The following is a 14,016-nucleotide window of genomic DNA, read 5'->3' as shown; positions in this document are numbered from 1 at the left end:
GAATTCAATAAAGTTGCAGGACACAAGATTAATGTACAGAAATCTGTTTTTATTCCTAATTCATTGATAATGAGCTATTGGGAAGAGAATTCAAGAAAACAATCCCATTTACAATTGCAACAAAAACAATAAAGTACCTAGGAACAAATTTAACCAATGAGCTAAAAGATCTGTACACTGAACCCTATACTACATTGATGGAAGAAATAGAAGACACAAATAAACAGACAGTACATGCTCATGGACTGGAAAAATTAACATTGTTAAAATGTCCGTACTAGCCAATGCTATCCACAGATCAATGCTGTCTGTATTAAAATTCCAATGACATTTTTTACAAAGCTAGAATAATCTTGAAATTTGTATGGAACCACAAAAGAACCCCATTAGCCAAAGGAATCTTGAGAAAGAAGAAAAAAGTTGGAGGCACCATGCTCCCTGATTTCAAACTCTGTTACAAGTCTACAGTAATCAAAATGGTATGGTCTCGGCATAAGAACAGACACATAGGTCAATGAAACATAATATAGAGCCCAGAAATAAACCCACACATTTAGTCAAGCAATTTATGATCAAGGAGCCAAATACATACAATGGGGAAAGGACAGTCTTCAAAAAGTGGTGCTGGGAAAACTGGACAACACATGCAAAAATGAAACGGGATCACTATCTTACATCATACACAAAAATTAATTCAAAATGGATTAAAGACTTGAACCTAAGACTTGAAACCATAAAACCAGAAGAAAACATAAGTGGTTAGCTCTTTGACATCTATCCGGGAAATAATTTTTTGTATTTTACACCAGAAGCAAAGGTAACAAAAACAAAAATAAATAATTGGGACTACATCAAATTAAAAAGCTTTGAATTTTATCAAATTTTATCAAATCATGTATCTGATGAGAGGCTAATATATAAAATATGTAAAGAACTCATACAACTCAATAGCAAAGAAAAACATCTTAATAAAAAATGGGCAGAATATCTGAATAGATATTTTCCAAAGAAGACACATAGAAGGTCAATAGGTACATGAAAAGATGCTCAGCATCACTAATCATCACGGAAATGCAAATCAAAACCACAATGAGATATCACCTCACACCTATCAGATGCCTATTTTCAAAAAAACAACAAACCACAAGTGTTGAAGTAGTGGAGAGAAGGGAATCCTACTGCATTGTTGGTGGGACTGTAAACTGTTGTAGCCACTATGGAAAACAGTATGGAGTTTCCTCAAAAACTTCAAAGAAGAACTTCCATATGATTCAGCAATTCTGCTTCTGGGTATTTATCTGAAGCAAATAAAAGCACTAACTTGAAAAGATACATGTACCCCCATGTTCACTGCAGTATTATCTACAATAGCCAAGACATGGAAACAACTTATGTGGGCATCAGTGGGCGAATAGAAAAAGTGGTATATGAGTATGTGTATGTGTGTGTGTGTGTGTGTGTGTGTGTGTGTGTGTGTGTGCGCGCGTGTGTATTACTCAGCCACAAAAAGAAATGAAATCTTGCCGTCTGTGACAACATGGATCAATCTTGAGGGCATTACGCTAAGTGAAATAATTCAGACAAAGAAAGACAGATACTGTATGATCTCACTTCTATGTGGAATCTAAAAACAAACAAAGCTCATAGATAGAGAGAATAGATTGATGGTTGCCAGGGTTGGGGGGTGGGCAAAATAGTTGAATGGAGTCAAAAGGTACAAACTTCCAGTTATAAAATAAACAGGTCATGGGGATGTAATATACAACATGGTGACTATAGTTAATAACACAGTTATAAAATAAATAGGTCACGGGATATAATATACAACATGGTGACTAGTTAATAACACTGTATTTCACATTTGAAAGTTGCTAAGAGAGTAGATCTTAAAACTCCTCATCACAAGGAAAAATTTGTAACCACATATAGTGATGGATGTTAACTAGACTTACTGTGGTGATATTTCTCAATATATACAAATATCCAATCCCTGTGTTGTACACCTGAAACTAATATAATGTTGTATGTCAATTATACTTTAATAATTTTTTAATTAAAAAATCACAAGTTGTTTATAATTTAGAAGGCAAACAATTCTAAAATGCAACCTAGCCAGTTCTATGCCTAGACTGACCCTTACAATCTTCAAAGAATAAACATTTATTCCAAAAGCGAAAAAATGATTCAGAGTTGTTCTTCAAATAATACAATCTATTAAACTTGTTCTGATACTAATACATTTCCCATTTTTCATATTATTTACTTCCTATCTATCTAAATTGAGTTTTAAAGTTCAACAGTATGGAGGATTGTGTGCCTAGTGGAAAAATGCATTATTGGGAGGATTTAATATAAGCTGCATCTTTAGGATATAAAACAAAATTGTATTCATATTAATTTTAGCCAAGTCACTAGGATTGGCTGTTGGAATTTCACTTCATAACAGAGTTAGTTGATTCATTAAGCACACAATGACCAGCTAGTGCCATGGTGTCTACCAAGGGCAGAGAGAATTAAAAAACAAAAAAATACAAAAAAAACCACACCTTTTCTAAGAGGCTAATCATGTTTTGAATGGAAGTACAAAATATAGCATACACAAAGAATACATAAACTTTCAGATGCCTGTGAAAGGTAGCAGAATATGCCACCCTAAAATATATCACTTGGCATAAGTATTATTTTGAGCTGAAAGCAACTGAGAAGAAACAGATTCAAGAAAAGCTCTCTGCCCTCCTCCTTTTACCTAAGAACAGGACATAGATTTGTTAAAGGTGCCAATCCTCCTCTCTCTACCAGAAAGGACAGAAGTTACTCAACTGGAGATAAGTTAGAACCTTATCAATCCAGAGGCTGGCACTAGAAAAAATCTACACAACACACCTGGCTAAAACTAGCCCTTATTTACCATCATTGTCCTCATATATTTTCCTTCCCACAATTTGCTACCCCAGATACTCAAAATCCTTTTCCTTTTTGTCTGTCACTTCTCTACAAAATTATTGTTCTTTTGTTACGATGATATATGAACCCAAATTCTAACCACTCTGTTGAATTACTCATCATTGAGTACTCCCACTAGGATGCATGACTCAAGTTTAATAAACTTCAGTTTGTTCTTCTTTTATTAAACTGTCTTTTGTTGGTCTAATTTGCACAATCCCAGCCAACAAACCTAAAATGGATGGAGGAAAAAGAAAATTTTTCCTCCCTTGCACCTGGGAGATCCAATGGCAGGTGTGCTAGAAAAACAAGAGAGGTTTAGACAGAAGTCTTCACCTACACTTCTAAAGAATTAACATACCCAAATTGATGGAACAAGGGTGCAAAATGCAAACAGGTTAATAGAAAGAATACAAGCAGGTTGGGACAGAAAGAAATCAGTACTGGTAAGATAAGGAGGTTGTTCTACTGGAGCTGAGGATGGGTGGGATAGTTGTGATTCCCTTAAGAATAGTCAGGTGGAAGACAATGAGCCAACAAAAGAAACAGTGGACATTTTGTTTCTCAAGAGATATGTCATTTATTTTTGCTTCCTTTCCCTTTGTTTAGCTTCTGGAGCACTTTATATTTCTTTCCAATGAGAGTTTTTGTGTCCTTGTTCAGTTTATACTCCCTTAAGTAAATCTTCTCAAGTCATTGATTCTATGGTTTCAAATATATATTTGGTGGCACAGTTTCCTTTTCGTGTGGAACCAAGTCCATCATTTCATTTATCAAATGAAGGACAAAGCATCACTGCTTTGTCTGTGCATTTAATTATGGGTCCCTGTAGAGCAGCCCCCCTTTTTTCAGATATGTTTAAGCACTTAAATCTACACATTAGATAAAGGGAAGATTTGATCAGTCTCATTCAGCTTAATGTGCCTCCAAGTCCTACTATTAAAGCATTAAGTGAAGAAACAATCAAACAAGGGTAAACAGGAAAGAGAAAATGTATAGATAAACAACGAGGAGATACAGATGTTGAGAAATTACAATTAAACTGAAAGATGCCCCTAGTACATGTTCTAATGTGTGATCACCTGATTTGCCAACCAAAATATACAAATGGGCTGTTTTGCTTTATGAATATTGAGTCCTAAAAAACAGATGTGGAAAGCTATTGTTATGTAGTAAAGATAAATTAAGGCACTCCAAAATCCAGCATTAAATCTTTTGAAACAAAGCCAACTTGTAATATGATATTTGGTACTAACCTCCACATTTAATAAAATCGTCGCTTAAGATCAAAATTCAAATTATCTATTTTTACTTTTACCCACCTGTGTGATTTACCTGTCCTCAATTTCAAGCCTTCCAATGCCTCCAGTAGTTTCTAAAAACAGTGTTAATATTGTCTCAGTCTGATATAAATACCTGTGTTTAATGAGACATAATATTGACTTGCTCAACGAGTTAAGTTATTCGACCCTTAATTCATAGATATCAATTGAGCACTTCACTTTTACACACTACTGTGTTCTCAGATGCAACGCTTTTAATAATAGTGCCCTTTCCAAGAACTGTTCTATTCCTTCGAACTTTTTCCTTATTTTTCGTCGTATTCTCTTTTATCATCACATTATTTTTCCTTATTTCTCTGTGGTTTCTCCAATTTTGTTTTCCTCGTTTTGTGTATATCTCCCCAGTCTTTCCTTCACGTCGTACATTATTCATTGCTTTCTTTCCATGTATCATCATCTCAGAAGTTTGCCTTTCTCCTCTCACTTGCATTCTTATTCATTTATTCATTATACATGCTTTGCCATCCCCTCCTGCATACATCAAGGAAAACCTCCCATTCACTAATTCACATACTCATTTATTTTCTAATATTTTCTCTTTCTATGTACAATTTCCCTGATGTTTTCTCAAAGTTGTATGTATATAAAGAAAATATCGATATATATGAGTAAAGCTCTGTAATATCTATCATTCGATCCATCTATCTATACCAACCTATTTCTCTCTCTATTATATGTAAATGTATAAATACGGTATATGTATATAAATACGACATACATATAAATATATATGTGTGTGTATGTGTATTTGTGTTATCATCAGTGTCTGAGTGTGTGTATCCAGTTTTTCTTACTTTTCCACTCATTTTTTCTTCTCATTTTCTCATCTTTCCTCTTTTTAATCATGAGCTGAATATTTAAAGACCTGTGTATGTTTACTGAGTTTAACACCAGTAAAAAAAGAGTTGATTGAGCTGGGTTACTCCATCTCTAAACATGGTGGAAGGGTTAGCAGAGCTAATCTAGGAAAAGTGTCAAAGTAGTGGCTCCACCCCTCTACTCTGCTGCCAGTGACATCTAGCATCATTCCCAAATGGTGGTTCTTTCTACTCCCCCTGAGTCCAGATAGCCATGCATGCTAAAATCACTTTTCCTTGAATCAAGGGAAAGCTGCTGGCATGTTGGATGAGACAATTCTTCATCGTTCTAATGAAGCACGTTGGACATTCCTGAACTCACTCCCCTACTCAGCATTAAACAGCCATGGCAAACCCCAACCCAGCCCCCAAGACCTGTCCTTAGACTAAGTGGAGAGATGCATGAGTCAGAGAGGATGAAAGAGGGACCTCATCAGGGCTTGAATAATAGAACTCTCCTTCCTGGAGGAGGAAGGAAGGTGCTGGAACAAGGCCAACATGGTTGCCTTGGCTGGAGACCACCGTGTTCAGTAAAGCCAGATGCTGCGAGGACAACTCCAGCCTGGCAAAGAAGCTAGTCAGCTGCAAACCTCACTGTCCTATGGAATTCAGCTTCCAAAGGAGGTATCATAACACAGTGATTATGAGTATGGATTCGGTCATGCTCAAAGTCTCAGCTCTAAATATTGGGTAAGCTACAGAAGCCTTCTGTGCCTCAGTTTTCTTATCAAAAAAGTGGGAATAACAGTATCAGTACTGATAGAGTTAGGACTGTTTTGCAGATTAAATAAGTTGTTATTTGTTCATGTTTTAAATGTGTTAAGTACTATGCAAAAAATAAAGTGAAAAAATACACTGACAAGATCAAGTACGTCCTTTCTGAGGAAGAGCAGATGAATGAGTCTTTCTATTTATCGCCCTATGTCCTCAAAATCTTCCTCTCTGTCAATCCTCCCTTTAGCAATACTTTTGCAAATATGTTTTTTTTTTTAATAAGTACCTCCAATTGAACAACTAGCTAGCTAAACAAATGATGCTTAAGTGAGAAAGAAGTACACAATAGATGGTAGGAGGCATGCAAAAGGAAATTAGAGAACAAAGTTAAAAGAATATGGTTATTTAAAAAAGAACTGGATAAACTAAGTTGAGTTCTGTTTGTAGAGAAACACTGTAATGAAAGAATGTAATGCCTGAAATGATTTAGATTTACTTTCAAACTTTGTTAACATGTTTTATTGTTTTCCATATGTAGAATCTGAAGCTGAAAAGTTAAATTACTCCATGGTAATTGACATGTTGAATGATTATAATATTAGAATAAGAAACCATCTGGTGTTTTAACACTATTGGACATAGGAAAAAATATTATTTATTAAACTTGTGGAAAATCATTAAATGATTGGGACATATAATATTTTAGCTATTGATGGGGGAGGTGGTTGATAAAAGTTAAAGTGTAAATATACTGTTAAAGTAACCAGATTAGCCCAAGATGGAGTCACTCATGCTAGACCCCATGTCAGCAAACCAAAACTTAACAAAGTTTCTGTGCTTGGATCTCCCAGATAAAGCAGCCCTAGGTGAACCAATCAGTGCTTGCCTGTTCAGCACATGTTACCTGGCTCAGCTCCAAGATTTCCCTTTGCTCCATGTAAGGACGGTAACCCTGCTTTAACCACTCAGCAAATGCCCAGTATAACTTCTTTGTTCCTGCTCACTTTGATCTATAAAAATCTCACACCTTGTACAACTCTTCAGAGCTCCTTTCCATTTGCTATATTGGATGAATATTCATGAATTGCTGAATAAAAGTCTACTAGATCAATACATTGTCTGTGAAAAAATTTTTTTCATAGGGGCATGACAGGGAAACTTGGGTTAACTACTTATTTCTTATTTTCAGTTTCAAGTTTCTTTTGTTTTTAGGTACAGTCTTTCATTCACTTTGGCTAGAAAGTTCTCTTCTAGTTTACATTTGATTGATTTGTTTGTAAAAGGGATGGAATTCGCAAATCAGTGGTAAATTGTGTACCGTATTTTCAATACATATGCTACAATACACTACGTATATGACAATGCAAACACTAATATTTAATTTTATCACCTATGCCACATTATTCCTCAGCCACTCATCTATTTTTGTAGTCATTTTCAACAGATATTGTGAAGGAGCACATACATCCTGGGAGGGAGGGGAAACAGGCACTAGAGATCTACAAAGATGTGGTCCTTGCCCGTAGGGAGTTTTACATTCTAGACATTCAAAAAGGCATCACAACATTGTGTTACTGGAAAGAGAAAAAATAGAGTGCTTTGAGAGCACAGGAGGAGTTCACCTAATTCTGACTGAGAGTGAATGAAAGGTTTGAGAAGGGTTTTCCTGGAGAAGGTAGTATCTGCACTATGTTTTAAAACATTAGTAGAAGTTAGCCTGGGAAAGACCATGGAGAAGGACATTCGGAGCCAATGAAAGTGCCCAGGGCAAAACACTAGGATGATGTGATTTGAGTGGGGGTGAGGGGATGTGGTGAGAAATCAGGTTGGAGAGGTCATGCTAAGTAGTCTGGATTTTAAGTTTGCAGTTGTCAAGGCAATGGGCACATTTCAGAGTGACCACCTGTTTTGTACTTTAGAAAGGAACTGTGTAGAGATAAGTTTGAAGGAAAGAGGTTTCCTTTAGTAATTTGGACAAGAAATGCTGAGGGCCTGAATTATGGCAATAATGACTGAGAAGGAGGAAACAGTGGAAGGCATTAAGGCAATCAAAATCATTAGACTTAGTAACTAGCGTGGGTTAAGTTTAACCCTTGCTTTCTGGCCTCCATTCCTGGAAAGGTGGTTATTCCAGTCACCATTAAAGGAAGTACAGAAGGAGAAAGAGGTTCTGAAATCCAGGTTTCAGAAATTGATTCTGGGGATAATCATGAAACATCTAAGAAGATGTTTTCGATATATATGTTTGGAATATGCAGTTTTAGGCTGTGGGTTTCCTTTTATTTTCTTATGGAAATAATTTTCTCATCTTATAAATTATAGGAAAAAAATCTCCCTGTTGCTTTACATTTTAGTGTTGGTGTTCCAATTATATTATGTTCTTCATTTTTCACTTGAAGAGAGAATGGGATTGCTTAAAGGAAAAACAAATTGGTTAACTGAGAAAGGATTTCACCCTATTGACTCATGATATGTCAATCATCATGGTTCTGAAATTGAGCTGGGAACTAGCAGCATTCCTCAGGCTAAAATCAGGTGCACCCTTGTGGCACATGAGAGGCATAGCCTTTTCAAACATTTGAAGTCCACTGAGTCATTTAAAATAATAAATGAAGAAGCTAAGCTTAAACAAAATGAAAACCAACTTAATGTTGCTAGTTTCAAACAAATTGGTGGTGCTGGGGTTTCGGGAGGGTGGGAGAAGGTATGAAGAGCCTTCAAATGGACAGAGCCATGTCCTGTAAGGCAACGTGCAGCTGGCCTTTGGAAAGCAGTGGTACAAAAGCTTACCCACTTCCATGCTCACCCATGCATTTCTGGCTTAACCTGTGTTAGTTTTCCCACAGTCTCCTGAGAATAGCAACCTTGCTTCAGGAGGACTAAGGGGGAAAGAGATGTGTTTGTTTGTTTGTTTGTTTTTCCCTACAGACAGAATAAGATTGAGACTCTAGTCCTAAAGCAGTGAGTCAACCAGTTACCTTGGCCAGAGAACTAAGAAATAACAGTTCCTGGAGAGTAAAGCTAAAGCCTAGGTGAGATATAGAACAAGTGAGAGTAAAGTGAAAGTCTAAGAGAGAGGCAGGGCCATCAGTGATTGCTGAATCATGCATGCATGGGGTAGCCCTTATTCAGCATTTATTCATTCATCCATTCATTCATGTAACAGACAACTGGTTGCATACCACGTGCTCGCAAATGTGCAAGCAGATGGAATTTATTACAATAGTGGATAAGGCATACAACTCATGCCCTTGAGAGCTTTCCAACATTATTTACATATTACATATAAAGAGAACATTGAAACCTAGCACAGTATGAAAAATTTAAATAGCAGTAAAGTGTGGTGTCAAGACGTACTGGCAGCATATTCCCCACACCACCCCAAGATTTGTTAGATTTCAGGTGTGAGAAAAATGGAAAAGATACAAATAAGGATACGTCAAAAATAAAAATCATTGTATGACATTTTCTTCCTAAAAGCATAAAAGAGCTCCCCCAAAGAGAGCAAAAAGGTATAAGATAGTGATCAGGAAGGACTAAAAGTCATTGGAAGATAAGGCATAAATATACATTATTTTTGGAAATACATATTTAAAATAAAATACAGGAAAACCTTGCAAGAATGTTGTGAAAATAAATTTCATAACATTTGAAAGCTCAAATGACTCAAAACCTGGGGTGGGAGAGGATGTCTCTTCTCTTATGAAGTTATTTAAAAAGAATTTGTGGGACTGGGAACCTCATACACTAGAGGTGACAGTATAAGTGCATATAATCTAATTATTATACTTGATGAATAAAGCCAAACAATTTGGCTTTATTCATCAAGTATAATAAAAATATGTATACCTTTAACCCAGCTATTGCATTTCAACTCTAAAAACATGGAAAGTAGACAAAGATGTTCATTACAGTGTTGTGATAATCAACATAGCCAACAAAAATATCCAACAATAGGGAGGTAATTAAATAAATAATGGAATCACATGATAGGGAATTTTGATGTCTATAAAAAGCGGTAACACCATACAAAAACACAGTGAAATGCTAAATGAAAATTACTTAAATTTCTCTCTCGCTTAAGTGTGATTGTATATGTGTGTATAAACAAACACAGTTTACAGAGAAAGATAAGTAGTAATGCTTCAAAATGTCAATTTGGGGCTGGCCAATCTGAGCTGAAGGATTATAAGTTATTATGTTTCTTATATCTTGTAATTTCTACATTTTGGGCAATAAGCGTATGCTAATTTTATATTAGAAAATATGGTTATATATTTAATAATTTGATCTTAAAACACCTTAGGTAAGTGTATCAGACAATAGATGGCAAAAGGTAGAAAGTCTTTGGGAAAAAACAATTAAAAATTGGAAAACGAATATACCAGCTTATGAGATTTTATAGGTGTTGACATAAAATAGCAATATAGGCTCTCCATTCAAAATTTTTAAAATGAAAAAGGCTACTGAACCATTTTATCACACAAAAACTGAAACTCTATTCAAAATGCTTTCAGTTTTGAAGATGTTAGCCGACTAAAATATATTGTTTTGCTTAAGAGTTACTCTGCTACAGGAGCCATTTGTTTTCCTTTGCTGCAAAGCCCCAGAAATACTTAACTCACATTTATATTTAAATATGAGACTGAGATCGGTGTGTCCAACAAGAGTTATATGTGACTGCTAAAGACAGAAAGATGTTGATAACATAACCTGCTTTTTCTACCTTCAGACATGTCTGACTACAGTCCAACTTGTCTCCTGCTAGATGAAGCATAAACCCACAGAGAAAAGCCACACTGGAGCTGGGAACTATTCCACCTTCCATGTCATTCAAAAGAAGCCTCAGAGAAAAGTCTGTGTTCTTTGGGCAGGAGGAACCTCCACTTTTATCTTCAGATTTATAAAAACATATTAGGCTGTACTGCTGGCCAACACAGTCCCCTTTTCAAAGGCAAAATGATTGTATTGCTTCTAACATGATGCTTACCTAAAACTATTTGTTGAAAGTGTCCTTAAAATGTAAGTTTAGAGTGTCCAGATGTAAATATGCACTGATTAACAGTTAATCTCAGTTCTGAGCTTCCCATGAAACAAAAAATAGATCCTATTTTTGAGATGCATGAAAGGGTTCGCCTGAGGTTTACATGAGGATACTAATTATTAACGCTCACTGTATTTCTTTTACATAAAAAATGATGGTGACCTTATGAAAATCCCTAGAGTTTAAGGTGGAAAAGTACTGGCCCTTAAATTTAAAAACCTGGGGAGTACTCTAGGTTACAGGCAAGTTTCCTGTCAGTACAACTAAAGTTTCAGTCTGGAGAGCATAAAACCCTCATCCTGTTTGTCTGTCATGAAATCCTCCTCCAACATTGCCACATTCAGGCAACGTGAAGAAAGAGCTCAAGTATGTGGAGAAGTTATTGACTATATTATGGGATTACATGAATATATAAATCCTATGTGCATGCAAGTACACTTCATATATTTGTATATTTATTTATACACACATAACTAATGTATCTAATTTTATGCTCAGTTACAGTTGGGGGGACTAAGTAAATGAAATATTGTACATGTGTAGATAGATCTTCATGACAGGTAAATGTTATTAGGTATGAAGTGATATATAGGAATAGGAAAATAGACTTTAACATATAAAAAAAGTAATTTAAAAAGTCTGCTTTTCCATTTATATATAATTCAGGTTCTCTAACTAGGAAAACTATTAGATACCTAGAGTTTAAAATTTATCTTGAGTATAAGGTTTCTTACACTCTTGCTAGGAGTAGAGCCCGAGGGACAGCTGTAAAGTATATTCTACACCAGTGTCATTCAAAGTGCATTCTGAGAATGGTGCTCTATTGATCCACGATTGAGTAAATACAGAAATTGAGCGAGTGATTGAACACCTTTACAGCAATTCTGCAGGCTAATTTTGTTTCTGTTGGATCTAATAATAAAAAGTATCAAATAATCTACCTCAGATTGAAATTTATTTTTAAAATGTCCTTCCCCACAAACTCCCCACAGAGAATGTAAGCAGCACTGTTCTAGACCGTCTCACTGAGATTTCCAGAACGACTGATCCCCAACTGCCTTCAGCACTTATCTTCTCAGTATGGTACCTTTGTTGGCTTCCTAGCTTCCCTCTCACTTTCACACTTGTCTACAGAAGTTTCCTGAGGTTACCTTCCAAATAAACTGCCTGAATTCGTATTTTGTCTCAGAGTCTGCTTCTGATGTCAGAGAGTTTGTTTGGTCTACTCCTGTACCTCTGATATCTGTAACAATGCCCGACAAACAGTAGCTGTTCTATCAATCTTAATTAATTAGTTAATGTTTTTTATTACAGGTTGGGTAACCTTGGACAAATCGGTCTACTTCCCTGTTGCTCAAATTCTTCATGTACATATCAATAGGTCAGAATGGATAACCCCTAAGTACCTTCTGGCTTCCAGCTCTATGGTTATATAATTTGTTTTGTGAAGGACTGTGGTAGACAATGCCCCAAATCCAAAGAAGAGGCAGATTTCAGTGAACTCAGGTAGGTGGAAGAGATATTGATGAGAATTAGGAAATATGGAGTATGCTTAGGATTGGGGTAGGCAGAGAGGAAGGAAGAATCCTTTTGGAGACAAGTTGATGTTTAAGGGATGAGAAATCACAGACATGTTGAAAAGCCAGTGTGTAAACCAGGATTGACCTATAAAGCAAATGTGTTTAGGACAGTGGGAAATATCCTGGAAAAGCATTTAAGGACAGGATTAGTGGCTTCCTCTGCCTGACAAAAACTGGCAATATACAAGTATGTGTGTACAGAAAACATTATGAGTCTATAACTAATACTAAGGGAGGACAGCAAAAAAACTTAAATCTACCTCTAGATGCAATTCATTTCAGTAGAACATTCTAAGCACTAAGAGTCCATAGAGATAAGGACACGAGTTAACTACAACATTTGAGTGTTGCCTATGCTCCGGGCACTATACTAAGTGCTTTATACACAGAGTCTCACTGAATCCTCAAGACAACATATGAGGTAGTAAAGTTCTATTCTCATTCTGCTATGAGGAACTGAGGCATACCACAACCAACCTCATAGAATCTGAATCAAGTAATGTTTACTCCAGGCCTAGGGGGGTTCATGATCTTTAAACGAGAGCTGTCACATGCAACATGCATCCAGCACCTAAGAAGTCACATCTATCTTGAGGACTGAGGTGGACTTGTTCAATGGAGAGTAGAAGGCACATTATGGGTTACACAAGAGTGGAAGCACCTGAGAGATGTTAGGCAGATGTTTAGGTGAGAATGAGGAGCTCCCCAGATAATCTATATGAGAACGCATATCAGGGAATAATAGAAAGGAGGATCCAGCATAAGGGCAATTTAACTACACACCTAAACTGGCTTACCTTTCAGAAAAGGTGAGTATTGGTCTAAATGTTATTTTTAATTTTTTTTTTAAATTGAAGTATAGTTGATTTACAATATCAGTTTCAGGTGTACAACATAGTGATTCGATATTTTTATAGATTATACTCCATTTTAAGTTATTACTAAAAAAATGGCTATATTCCCTGTGCTGTGCATTACATCCTTGTGGCTATATATTTTATACAGAGTAGTTTGTACCTCTTAGTCCCTCCTCTCTCTTGCTCTTTTTCCCTTCCCTCTCCCTACAGGTACCCACTAGTTTGTTCCCTATATCTGTGAGTTTGTTTCTGCTTTGTTATATTCATTCGTTTTATTTTTTAGACTCTACATATAAATGATAACATACAGTATTTGTCTTTGTCTTTGACTTATTGCACTAAGCATAACAAATGCTAGTATTAAAAACACTTTGGTAAACTCATTAGCATTTTTGGAGCCCATTCTTCATTTTCTATATCGATCACTGTATGAGATGCTTTCATCTTCATTTTATTTAATCTTAAATCCCTCTAATGAGTCGGCATTTTTATTCCCACTTCCAGATAAAGCACATGAATAACTTGAGACAAATTGTTGGTATCGATTAACAGTCTCAACCTTTCACTGACTCATTTCCAGTTTGTATCGTACTGTCTTGCACTTGTGAAAATGTATTTGTTTCCCCCAAATGGAGTGACGGCATATTGAGAGGAGGGAACCTGTGTTATCCATCTTTT

The 14,016-nt window shown here is 35.9% G+C and overlaps 1 protein-coding gene across 15 annotated transcripts in view; it reads right to left on the bottom strand.

Moving 5' to 3' along the window:
• Positions 1–14,016, bottom strand: part of NAALADL2 (N-acetylated alpha-linked acidic dipeptidase like 2) — a 1,511,782-nt gene that overhangs the window by 716,920 nt on the left and 780,846 nt on the right. The gene's annotated exons all lie outside the window — the stretch shown is intronic.

This window comes from Eschrichtius robustus, chromosome 6 (assembly GCF_028021215.1).
Source record: "Eschrichtius robustus isolate mEscRob2 chromosome 6, mEscRob2.pri, whole genome shotgun sequence".
Classification (NCBI taxonomy): Eukaryota; Metazoa; Chordata; class Mammalia; order Artiodactyla; family Eschrichtiidae; genus Eschrichtius; species Eschrichtius robustus.
The sequence above is the reverse complement of the archived record's forward strand: the minus strand, read 5'-3'. Positions and strand labels throughout refer to the sequence as shown.